This window comes from Procambarus clarkii, chromosome 5 (genome assembly GCF_040958095.1).
Source record: "Procambarus clarkii isolate CNS0578487 chromosome 5, FALCON_Pclarkii_2.0, whole genome shotgun sequence".
Taxonomy (NCBI): Eukaryota; Metazoa; Arthropoda; class Malacostraca; order Decapoda; family Cambaridae; genus Procambarus; species Procambarus clarkii.
Window position 1 is genome coordinate 47,917,217 of NC_091154.1, and position 14,368 is coordinate 47,931,584.

A 14,368-nucleotide genomic window follows, 5' to 3' on the forward strand; every position below is an offset into this window, starting at 1 on the left:
GTACAAATGCCAGAATAGCTCTTAAGAAATAAAGCACATCAGGCAACAATAAAAAATGGAGAACGAATGAAAGCCAAGTACAAAAAGACTTATGGTTATCTTGAGGTTATCTTGAGATGATTTCGGGACTTTAGTGTCCCCGCGGCCCGGTCCTTGACCAGGCCTCCACCCCCAGGAAGCAGCCCGTGACAGCTGACTAACACCCAGGTACCTATTTTACTGTTAGGTAACAGGGGCATAGGGTGAAAGAAACTGCCCATTGTTTCTCGCCGGCGCCCGGGATCGAACCCGGGACCACAGGATCACAAGTCCAGAGTGCTGTCCGCTCGGCCGACCGGCTCCCCTGAGAGCCAGTGAAAATGGTGAGAACATTTGCGAATTTAAGGAAGGTGATGTTGTCACTGTAGCTATCCCCCGAATAGACAGAACCGCTTGTGAAGAGACGAGATTGCCAGCACAAATTATTCGAGTTTGTGGAGAGGTTGACAATATGTATGTCCTGGCAAGTGAATATGGTATACTGAAAACCAAATATCGTGGTGGAGACCTAGCTACACACCCCGCTTCTCTCACAGTCAACATCACCAACAGTATCACGTTAAGAGAAGTGTCTCACCTTACTAACCCAAGTACAAAATATATAAAGAAACGGTGCAACTGTACTGGTATCTGCAGTACAAATATATGACCCTGTTTAAAGAAAAAAATTAAACTGCATCAATCACTGCCACTCCTCACACCAATGCAACAATAAGGAGAGTGATAACAGTGCTTCACATTCGACAAGGTTAAATTATTTAATAGATGACGAGATAATGAACATTAGAACAAATGTACAGCTCTCTGACCTTTATATAAAATCTGCATGTGACCTCATCAAACAAACTGTGCCAAGCGTAGAAGGCCTTCATGACCCAGCGTTGCAGCGGGATGTCTCCTGGCCAGCTGCATTAGGTGAATTTATTCAAATAATTCAAGTTGATGGTTGTCACTGGGTCACCGTTTCCAATATTGGAGTAACTGGACAAATTAACATATACGACACCAGGCATAAATTACCATCCAAATCTACTGAAGTTATCTTGTGTGCTCTTGCTAATTGCCAGGATGATAAGCTGATATGCAATATAATGAATGTCAGCAGACACAGGGACTCAAGTATGAGTGGGATATATGCTGTGGTGCTTGCTGCATCACTTGCAAGTGGTGTAGATTCGATGAACCTTGTATATGATGTGCAGAATATGAGACAACATCTTCAAGAGAACTTTAAAGGAAAGGGTCTCACCTCATTCCCTGCAGCTCAGACACTGAGAAGAAAACAAATCATCCGGTCATGCTCAATCGAAGTGTACTGCATTTGCAGGAAGCCAAATGATCTGAAGCTGATGGTATGCTGTGACCGTTGCAATATTTGGCACCATGGGTCATGTGTAGGTGTTACAGAATGTAATGAGGATTCGTGGATTTGTTTCTTGTGCGCTAGCAAGTTGTGAGTTATAATTTAAAAATTAATTGAAAATACATAATTAACACATTATTATTATAACCTTACCAAATGCTTTGCTGAATCAAATAATGTTATTACTTTCAATGTGATACAATATCATAATAAGTGCTGCAAGTGCATGTCAGGTCTTTTGTATAGTCGGTATTTGTTATATTGTGTACTCTTTTTATGTTATTTAAATTTCAAATAGAAATAGTTTTTAAAGTTTGTATCTTAATAAATTTGAACCTTATTTTATTTAATATCAACAAATTAGATTTCAAATATTAAAATCAATTAAAGGATGTAATCTTTAATGTTAAAATTTTTTCAAACAAATAAATATATAACACTGTACAATACAGTTGTGTATAATTATGTTTTGCAATTCCTTTGGAAAAGGTACTTGTGCACCAATTACTACTAGGTAATTATATGCTGAATGTTGTCAATATACCATAAAAAATACCACCTGAACACTAGAACACGTGATGCATGAATGCATTTATGTGTTGGAGAATGCCTCACTTTGCATTCATCATTGGACGTCCTAATGATTTAAGGTCCCCAAAAGGTCTTAATCAGACCTCAGTAGATATGCACACACACTCTCAGCACCCCCATATGTGTTGTATGTGGGTGCTGAAGTTCAGTCTCTTGTCATCTCAAGAGGAGATATGTATAGGTCAAGGAACTTTCCATAATTGTTATTGCTAATGTTTACTTGTAATACTGGGTATACATCCGGTGTTCTTATCCTTGACCACGGCGAGGGGAAGCCGCGGTCGTATGGTCTGCAAGCCACAAATATTTACAATGGGGCGGTGGATAACATTTCCTCTTCAAGCACGCTCACACAAATAAACTATGTTACTTAACTGTCATAAGCAATCACTTGCTTGTATCAAGGAATATCGTATCAAGCTGGAAGCACTTGTGCAACCTAATTTACACTATTTCTCACGATTATTACACTTACAAGCATATACAGTACATAGTGCCTAGGAGGTTCTCTTCAGTGATATCTAAGATAATTAGAAGAACCCAAACAAGCTACTGTGGAAATGTGCAGGACAAACATATCAATTGTGACACCAGTTCTCCACATGTCATTTGCTTAATTTAGAAACTGTACTTGTGGTCGATCTCGAGTCCAATGATTAAGAGAATCCTTAGGTTCAAACGCTTTACCCCAAGAGCTTAACCCTTAACATGCTCGGGGTCTAATATCCTGTCATCCCCACAGGCGCATGTCATTTTGAAAAAAAAAAATTTTTTTTTTTTGCTAATCTGTTAAGTTGTCTTCACTGATCACGGGAAAAATAAAAAAAAATTCTATTGTACTTACTTTTGTTGCAATAGAGCCGGAAAGATCAGCGATGACGTCACAATCTGCATATTCGCTCATGCAGTACACGCCCCAGAGGCGTTGTGCGCGATCCTCAAGCAACCAGAGTTGCCACAAATATATTTTCGTGCTATTTATTTACAATGTCTAGGCGCATTTTAGCCAATTTTTTTCACTAATTGTGTTTCATATAATGTTTGAACATATTTTGTATCAATAATTGTTGCATATTTGAGTATACACAGGCGCACACAAATGTTTTCAGTTACGGCAATATAATATGTCATTACAGTCTATTATATTGTATGTTCTGCTTATATTTTTATATATTTACACACACGCACACGCTATCTGCTTATATGTTTACATATTTACACACTCGCACACGCTATCCACACTTTGAAGCACACTTAGAAGTTTTCTAGACTGTGGTAGTCATTGAAGCAGTCGACAGCACATAATGGGATACCATACGTTTCACACCATGTTTGCACAAGCTTCCGTTTCTGGTCTCTACGTGTCGTTGTTTTACACACCAAGCAATCACGTTGGGCTATTGCACGCTTCCCAGCTGGTGGCAAATACTTGAGTCTGTGTGCTAAGGAAGCCTTCAGTGTGAGCGAGGCGTGGAATACCAGCATGCTGCAACAGTGGGTTTATGATGGGCCGCTGAATCCCTGGGACATCTTTTGCAAACTTTCCTAATAACTGTATTGAAGCATCAAATACAAAATCACGGAAAGTGGGCTTACGTCCAGTTCTCACAAGGTACATGTTGAAACAGTTCAGCATGCTCATGTCCACAAGATGGAAGAACACTTTTTTCGTTCACCTACATGTCTTACGCACACTGCAGTGCCAATCATCATGTCTGATTTATCAATCAACCGCATGTTGATATTATAGTCTAAAACACAATCTGGCTTATATAGTGGTGCGTTTGTTTTATGGTTCACTTTCCCACTGTTCACCATTGTTCCATCATGAACTGTTGTCAACAAGTTCACCTCTCTTTTGTCTTTCCACCGAACTGACAGAATGTTATCACTTTTCCTTCTCTGACACTCACCAACTGCAATGTCGTTGTCAAACACAGGCATTTCCCTTTGTTGTGGCTTTACTGTACCAACCAATCTGGTTCTATTTTCTAGCAAGAACCGAGCTAGCATGGGACTTGTATAGTAATTATCCGTGTATAAAATGTGTCCCTTGCTCATCCACGGAGCCATGATGGTCTTCACTACAATCCCCGAGAATCCATGTTCGTCGTTACCGGGAATGTCTACATCACTAGCCGAGTACAGAATCATGTGTAACACGTATCCTGTCTCACAATCACAAAGAACAAATAATTTCAGGCCAAATCGGTTTCGTTTTGAGGGAATGTACTGCTTGAATGGAACACGTCCCTTGAAAAGTACGAGAGATTCATCAACCACCAGCTTCTGTGCTGGTACGTAAAAATCTCTGAATTTTCCAATAACATCGTTCATGTAGTGCCTCACTTGCCACAGTCTATCATCATCTGTTCGGTCCTGAACACTTCCAAAATGTAGACACCTGAGGAGTATCTGAAACCTGTCTCGTGACATATATTTCCCGAATAAAGGTGTTGGTATTGTATGGTCCTTGCTCCAATAGTCACTTATTACATGTTTGTGACAGTGCTTCATCAACAGAGTGCCAAAAACACATACATTTCCGCAACTGTGGTATTTTTCCAACACTGCAGTCGTGAAGATTCTGTGATTTCCCTCTCAATCAGGTAAGCAGCATGCAGGTTCGTTTGGTGTACAATGTATTCCATGAGTGGTTCATCGTAGAATGCTCTAAAATATTCCATCTCAGCCATGTCCTCACCTTGATTAGGGAAAAGGTTTGTAATCCCTACATCTTTATCGTCAAAGTGAGGAATATTAGGAATAAAATCGTCACTATCACCCCACTCAAGTACACCAGGCGTCCTGCGAGATGCAGAGGAAAGACGGCGAGGAAGCGATGCATACCGACGACCAGGAGCTGAATACCGTCTGCGAGAAGCACGGCGGCTACGTGCACGTGAGGTGGGTACACGTGAGGTGGGTGCACGTGAGGTGGATGCACGTGAGGTGGATGCACGTAAACACGAGGGTCTTGGTCCCTCGTGGTGCCATGCGGTGTTCTTGGCTGGGCGAGATGCTGCTGACGCGACAATTTCTCGCCCAGTTACACCACTGGTACCAGCCACAGGCTCAATAAAACTATGATCTGAGTCACTAAACCCAGAAAAGGAGTCACCTCCCTCTGACTCGTCACCCTCAAACAGAAAATATCCACAGGAACGGTGAGGTCGTGGTAGAATTGGGGTAGAAACTAGCCGAGGAGGCATGGGTGAGCGTAGAGGCCTCGCCATGGCATGGCGAGCATTGTCACTCTCACTGCTGCTGCTACTATCACCCGACAACTGTGTATAATCCTCATCGTTGTCTGAATCATCAAACACACTTTCTTCACCTTCAGAGAATAATTTGTGGGCTATTTGCTCTGGGGTGAGGGATTGAGTGGTGCGTGCCCGAGAGGCGTTTGACCGTGCGCTCGCCATGGTGACTCTCGCTAAACTGAGGCCTCCCACGCCTTCGGTTCGAGAGCGGGAATTTTTTTCAAAATGGCCACTGTTTACTATAGCCCCTGGGCAGCGTATGGGAACCCCAGCTACTCCGCACGACATTCAAATCGTGCGCGGTACCCATATACGTCATATGACGTGAAGCGCAGTTGACTGGTACATCGTCTAACACGTCATATGACGTGATGCGCACTTTAAGGGTTAATACAAAAATTCAAGTTGTTGAACCAATTTTATTTAAATTGTTTTGCTGGAAAGTTATTTAGAGGTTTTATAGTGATTATGTATGGGCTGTTTAGAAGCAGCACATCTGGACGGTCTCTCTCTCTCGAGTCCTGTTGCCAGATTGGGTTAAAAAAAAGTCCCCGTAGCATAGTGGTAAAGCACTCGCTTGTATCTGCCGGGGAGGATTGACCAGGTGCCAATCCTTAACATTAGCCTAGCTCTGATCACCCAGCAGTGAATGGGTACCTTTGTTAAACGATTTGGAGGATCGTATTCCAGGGTCAAAATTAGGATTAAGGACATGCCCAAAACTCTATGCATGGTAGTGGCTTTACAAGAATGTATAAACTCTTGTATATATAAATAAAATTAAATAAATAAAAAAGTAGCAAATTAGGCTAGTTAGTTTTGAGTGCCCGGCGCTCATAAATCAATTCATCATCCTTAGAGACATTGGGCTACTAATGTTAAAGTCAATGATTGATTAGTTATCTACATATAAATGTAATGTGTGTAAATGACAACTGTGTCAAACAGCCTGGTGGACCAAAAACCAAAACAGAGGAGGCCTGGTCCTCAGGTAATTAGCTTTGGGTAATTACATGGACCCCTTGGGTGACGTGATGACTATGGGGTGCACAGTAAACTAAGGCTCACAGGGTGAGCCTTAGTTTACTGTGTACTTAGTTTAGGGTGTGTATGTGGTTCAAAATATATGCTTTAATGACAAAAATTTTAAAATGTATTTTATGTTTCTGAATTTCTCATGATATATAATATATAAGGTTTATACTTAAGAGCTGTACTTGTGGATGACATTCCCCAGTTTGGCGCCTTCTTTTGATAATTACCTCTTTGTGGTTGACATATATAATCTGACTGTGTCAGCCATAATTCACCTAGACATCGATCTTGCGTCATATGATGATCATAGAGTGCAATTACAGTATCATTGCAATTTATAGAAAATTCTTTAAATCATAAATATATCATGGTTCTTATACTTGAAATATTGTTACATTCAATGTTTGAAAACAATTCAATTCGATTTCTTTCTTTATTATGCACCCCATACCCATCCCGTGGGTGGTGGTGTAAAGGATTACAGAGGCACATTATCAGTTCAGGAACTGAACCCTCTAGTTCATTTAGCTAAGCAAATAACAATCTTTTGATGCTAGGTACAAAACTATTAATGTTATATATACATGTACACATACTCATGCATACATGTACATATACATATGTATACATATATACATACACATACATATTTAATCACCCACACAAGTACTGTCTCCACTCGATCATCCGGACTATATGGGAAGGACCCCCAGCCGGATTATCACATTTTTCGGATAATGGTACTTTTTCACCTACGAGTCCAAAAGTGACCATTTCCAACTATTTTTATAACACAAACAACATAATTTGAATTGCCTTGCCACATACAATTATTAAATATTCAACTAGAAACCTCAACTTACCTTGTTGGTGTTCGTCTTCTTGATTGATGCCACACATCTTGAAGTTAAAAATTCTTAACAATTTACGTAACCTATACTAACACAACACTAAAATTAACACTTAAAATTACTGTACAGTTCATTAAGCTAAGTTAGTTTTGACTGCCAGCTGCTGAAGCCTCACTGGTTGAGGGCATTTGGGTTGCCTGTGAGGCCTCGGTTGTTGAAGGCGCTTGCTTGCACCTCACTTGTTGAAGCGCTTGCATGTCCTCACTTGTTGAAGGCGCTTGGCTTGCCTGTGACGCATCACTTGTTAAAGGCGCTTGCTTGCGCCTCACTTGTTGAAGGCACTTGGCTTGCCTGTGGTGCGTCACTTTTTGAAAGCGCTTGGCTGCCTGTGACGCCTCACTGGTTGAACAACACGTAACTTGTCTTTAATTGCTAGGACAATCTTCTTCCTCTTAACACTTCCAGAACGATTGAAGCTGCTACCAGACATATTCTTGGCCAAAAATGTTCAAAATTACTATGAAAATTAAGAAAGTTATTTAAAAAAATATTTCACTAATGGCGCAACACTGTGAGGCCGCACTGGTTGAGGTGTATAACAGTGACTTGTCTTTAATTGTTAGGACAACTTTCTTCCTCTTAACACCTCCAGAACGATTGATGCTGCTACCAGACATAGTCTTGGCCAAAAATGTTCAAAGTTACTATGAAAATAAAAAAGTTATTTAAAAAAATATTTCACTAATGGCGCAGCACTGTGTATTACACGAGGGACGGACGCACATGGGTTGAATCGTGTTGGACGGGTCCACTTGGGGTGGGGCAGCTATAGCGCGTTACGTAGGCCGCCAGGAGGAAAAAAATTCACAATATTTTTGAAGGAAACTTCAGCCTGTGCACAATGCTTTTAGGAAACTTATTTATTTGTTATTACATAATTACTAGTACTTATTTCATTTGTTTTTGGCTATGATTAATTGTTCTAAAATTAATGGTAATTCCTGTACCCAGGTGGTCCCTCCTGACGCACCCCTCCCACCCTCCCAACACCACCCACCCATCCAACCCCCCTCCTCCACCATGCGTCTAGAGCCACAGACGGGATTAATACGGTATGGCCGTATTTTCATCCGGCCAAACCAGCTTTTATCCGGTTCCTGTGGCCATTTTGGCCGGATATTGTGATAACTTTATCCGATCACGATTTTGGCCGTATAAGGGCGTTTTCCGGATGTTTGAATCCCGGATAATCGCGGGGTTACAGTACACACATCAATAACCTTTTGTGTCACAATTCATTCAACAAGAGGCTCACAACAGTCACTATACAAGGCACTTTACATCTATGATGAGTCACACAGTTACTAGTCTTGCTGCACACCCACCCAACTGGGCGGCAGCTTTACAGTCATGTGCATACATTACTTACAGTAAGCAAATTTTGGATACTTTGCTAAGATTTCGGCCAGCACATCATTATGAATGAAGTACTTACACATTTCTTGGACACTATTGATGGTGTTATCTCTAAATTCGTTTGAAAACAAAGTTTATATCTGTATTTTTAATAAAATATAAAACCTTAATGTTTATCAACGCATCTCTGTGCATTACATAATTTATCAGTATTGTGCAGCCTGTGATCCCCCGCCTGGCTGGATACTGATACCTAGGAAGTTTTCATGTGTCCGGACACTGGCGATAGGGTGGTATTATTTATTTAATTCAAGAGATATATTTTTTGAAATGTTGTCACATTAATGGCTACATCTTCCTTTCTTTTGATATATAGATTTTTAAAGTTAATTAACCCTTTAACTGTGCGGCCTACAAATATGACACCCCCCCAGTGCGCAAAAAATAAATTCTTGGGAAAAAATTTTTTTTGTTCTGAAAGTGTCAAAAACCCCTCCCTGTATATGGGTATAGCAACGGAATTTCGAAATTGTACCTACTTTGGCTGCTGTGGGGTCCGTAAGGTGGCACGTGACGTCATCATTTCCATGCTCCCATGTAGTAAGCTCCCGGGGCCGGTGGGGAGCCCGGGGCGGGGCGTGCGAGTTGCCCGAATATATTTTTGTTAATTTTTTGAGCACAGTTCCAAATACATTTTATTTGTTTTTACATGCTAATCCTATGTATAATGAACACGTACACTATATTATGGCAGTAAAACATCCGTACTGTCCAAGGACACTGTTACGTGCATGACACTTGTGTTCACATATGTTGCACATATTTGCCATGTATCATGCTAATTTATGTATATATACAATCAATTTACAGACTATACACTGTCACACAATATATACATTCACCATCAACACATTCAGAACACCGCGAGTGTGAGCAGCCACACCCAGCCAGCCCTCCCTCACTCCTCCAACATTGTATTCGCCAACATTGCTCCTCCCATCATACAGTTATTCACACGAATGTTTCATGCTCATTTATGTATATTTACAACATATGTACACACTATACACTGTCACACACTATATACATTTACCATCAACATATTCAGAACATCGCGAGTGTGAGCAGCCACACCCAGACGGGCCCTCCCTCACTCCAACTTCTTACTCGCCAACATTGCTCCTCCCACCATACTGTTATTGTTTTTATTACACAATTTACACATGTTATATATACTTATCTACATGTTTTTTTACCAGAACTATGCAAGTAAGCCGGTATTGTGTCCAAACAGTACAGTGGCCACCATACACTGCATGAGAAATCGCACAGCAGACAGCAGATGACGCTACGATTATGTCACCTCCCTCACCAACATAGCTCCACTCAACATACTCCTGTTGCTGTTATTACACTATATACACACACATACTGTATATACCCATGTACATGTGTGTTCCCCATAGCGAACCATGAAGCTAGTATGGTGAGCAAAACAAAGAGTGGCTGCCACACAGACAGGCTACCTCAATTCTCTCCCTCCCTCTCCCTCACCAAAATTCCTCCTTCCACAATACTACGCACAACAACGCTACTTATAACCACAATCCTGGAAACTAATTTCTGTAAATTAATAATTGACTACAAGTTTATTTTGAAAAGGAACCTAAGAAGTTGTTTGAAGATTCCTAGATGGACGAAATAATGCTGTGGCTAGCACTGTGAACATCGTGAACAGCATTGAATCAATGATATTTGAACATTGTACCCAGTCATTATCACACTCAGGCTCTTCTATAACACTATCATGGCTAAATAATACAGGTTATATATATATTTTGACATTATTAGGCGATGCTGTGGTCACACGCTGAACAGCAGAGCTGTGCACTCATGCTGCAAGCGCCAGCCTTGGTTGCTCACTCACTACTGAGGCTCTCACACGCGGCAATGTGGACCATGATTTTTTTTTAAGATGGCATCTGTTTACAAGAGCCCTGAGGAAACTGATGTGAACCCCATGTAGCCGTGGCAGTTTTGAATGGAACGTGAAAAATAAAAACACCCGGAGGCGCGTTGCGCACCCAAATCCTGGGCCTGGAGGCGCGTTGTGCAGTTAAAATATATGGAAACTAATTATACAATTTATTGGCTGGTTGATAACTGGTTGATGGGGTTCTGGGAGTTCTTCTACTCCCCAAGCCTGGCCCGAGGCCAGACTTGCCTTGTGAGAGTTTGGTCCACCAGGCAGTTGCTTGGAGCGGCCCGCAGGCCCACATACTCACCACAGCCCGGTTGGTCCGGCACTCCTTGAAGGAAACCATCTAGTTTCCTCTTGAAAGATGTCCGCGGTTCTTCCTGTAATATTTCTGATGCTTGCTGGCAGGACGTTGAACAACCGTGGACCTCTGATGTTCATACAGTGTTCTCTGATTGTGCCCATGGCACCTCTGTAATTCACTGGTTCTATTCTGCATTTTCTTCCATGTCGTTCACTCCAGTACGTTGTTATTTTACTGCGCAGATTTGGGACCTGTCTCTCCAGTATTTTCCATGTGTATATTATTTGGTATCTCTCTCGTCTCCTTTCTAGTGAGTACATTTGGAGAGCTTTGAGACGATCCCAATAATTTAGGGGCTTTATCTCGTCTATGCCTGCTGTATATGTTCTCTGTATTCTCTCAATTTCAGCAATCTCTCCTGCTCTGAAGGGGGAAGTGAGTACTGAGTAGTACTCAAGACGGGACAACACAAGTGATTTGAAGAATACAACCATTGCGATGGGATCTCTGGACTTGAAGGTTCTCATAATCCATCCTATCATTTTTCTGGCTAATGCAATACTTGCTTGGTTATGTTCTCTAAACGTTAGGTTGTCGGACATCATTATTCTCAAATCCTTGACATGCTGTTTTCCTACTATGGGCAGATTCGATTATGTTTTGTACCCTGTATTATGTTTAAGATCCTCATTTTTGCCGTATCTGAGTACCTGGAATTTATCACCGTTAAACATCATGTTATTTTCTGCTGCCCTATCGAAAACTTTGTTAATATCTGTTTGTAGTTTATCAATGTCTTCAGCAGAGGTAATTTTCATGCTGATTTTTGTATCATCTGCAAAGGATGACACTAAGCTGTGACTTGTGTTTTTGTCTTTATCTGATATGAGTATAAGGAACAGCAGTGGTGCAAGGACTGTACCTTGAGGTACAGAGCTTTTAACTGCGCTCGGACACGATTTTACTTGATTGACTGTTACTCTTTGTGTTTTGTTCGACAGGAAATTGAGTATCCAGCGTCCTACTTTACCAGTTATATCCATTGACCTTATTTTGTGTGCAATCATTCCATGGTCACATTTGTTGAATGCCTTTGCAAAATCTGTGTATACGACATCTGCATTATGTTTTTCCTCTAATGCCTCAGTGATTTTGTCATAGTGGTCAAGTAGCTGTGAGAGGCATGATCTTCCTGCTCTAAATCCATGTTGGCCTGGATTGTGAAGGTCATTGGTTTCCATGAATCTAGTGACCTGACTCCTGATCACTCTCTTAAATATTTTTATTATGTGGGACGTTTGTGCAACTGGTCTATAATTCTTTGCCAATGCTTTGCTACCACCCTTGTGTAGAGGGGCAATGTCTGCTGCTTTTTCCCTTAAATGGCGCATGACTATATCCCATTTGACATCCACAGGCGCATACAAAAAATATATATATATTTTTTCTTCCTAACCTGTTAAGTCGTGTTCCCTGATCATGGGAAAAATGAAAAAAAAATTAAATTGTACTTACCGGCAATGTAATTGAGCCGACAACATGGATGATGATTTCACACTTTGCATGTTTGCTCATGCACGGTGCGTCCCGGAGGCGTCGTGTGCGGTCTTCAAGCAGCCAGAGTTGCCACAAATTTATTTTTGCGTCATTATTTACAGTGTTTACCTGTGTATTTTTTCCAATATCAGTCACTAATTGTGTTGCACATAATGTTACTACACAGTTATTGTCAATATATGTTGCATATATCGAGTATACATATGCGCACACAAATGTTTTCCATTATGGCATTATATTATGTACAGAAATCACATTGTTCATTTTTTTATATGTACACACTAGCATGCACTATGTACAGGTTTTTGCACTATTATTGCACATTTAGAAATCTTGGAGTGAGTGGTAGTCGTTGAAGCAGTCGGTAGCACACAATGCAACTCCACACCCTTCACACCATGTTTGCACCATTTTACGTTTCTATTCTCTTCGTTTTGTTGTTTTACATACTAGGCATGCACGTTGGCCTATTGCACCCTTTCCACCTGCTGGCAAATTCTTTATTCTGTGTTGCTGAAAGGCATCTATGTGAGCGAGCCTGGGTGTTGCAACATGCTGCAACACTGGGTTCATGATTGGTCTTCGTATGCCAGGGACTTCTTGATCAAACTTTGCTAATAACTGTGTTGCAAGTGTAAAAGCAAATGTATGGAAAACAGGTTTACGTCCAGTTTTCACCAGGTACAAATTATAGCAGTTCAACATGCTCATGTCAACAAGATGGAAAAACACTTTTTTCGTCCACTTCAATGTTTTCCGCACACACTCGATAGTGCCAATCATCATGTCAGCCTTATCAATCAAACGCATGTTGATATTGTAGTCAAGAGCACAATCTGGCTTATACAGTATACTGGTTCTCTCGTTACACGGTGCACCTTGCCACTGTTCAACATTGTACCCTCATAAATGGTTGTCAGCAGGTTCACTTCTCTCTTGTCTTTCTACCATACCGAGAGTATTTGATCACATTTCCGTACCTGGCACTCACCAACTGCAAGTCCACCGTCAAACACTGGCATTTACCTTCTTCGTGCCTTTACTGTGCCAACCAATCCGGTTCTATTTTCAATCAAGAACCTAGCTAGCAATGGACTTGTATAGTAATTATCTGTGTATAGGATGTGGCAATTGTTCATCCATGGTGCCATCAGTGACTTCACCACACTACCCGAGAAACCATGTTCGTCGTTACCGGGAATGTCTACATTGCTAGCTGAATACAGAATCATGTAATTACCTAAGTGTAATTACCTAAGTGTAGTTACAGGATGAGAGCTACGCTCGTGGTGTCCCGTCTTCCCTGCACTCTTTGTCATATAACGCTTTGAAACTACTGACGGTCTTGGCCTCCACCACCTTCTCGCCTAACTTGGTCCAACCGTCTACCACTCTTGTTTGCGAAAGTGAATTTTCTTATATTTCTTCGGCATCTGTGTTTAGCTAGTTTAAATCTATGACCTCTTGTTCTTAAAGTTCCAGGTCTCAGGAAATCTTCCCTATCGATTTTATCAATTTCTGTTACTATTTTGTATGTAGTGATCATATCACCTCTTTTTCTTCTGTCTTCTAGTTTTGGCATATTTAATGCCTCTAACCTCTCCTCGTAGCTCTTGCCCTTCAGTTCTGGGAGCCAGTTAGTAGCATGTCTTTGCACCTTTTCCAGTTTGTTGATGTGCTTCTTAAGATATGGGCACCACACAACCGCTGCATATTCTAGCTTTGGCCTAACAAAAGTCGTGAACAATTTCTTTAGTATATCGCTATCCATGTATTTAATCCTTACACTGCTCAGGGGTCCTTGGGACATTTGCACCCCTGTGCGCAAGAAAAAAACAATTAAAAAATTTTTTTTCGTCGTCTAAACATGTTAATTTGTGTCCCCTGAGCACGGAAAAAAAAAAAAATCGTAGGTGACATATTTTGGGCGCAATTGACCGAGGAAGTCTGGCAAAAAGTGGGCGTTGACAG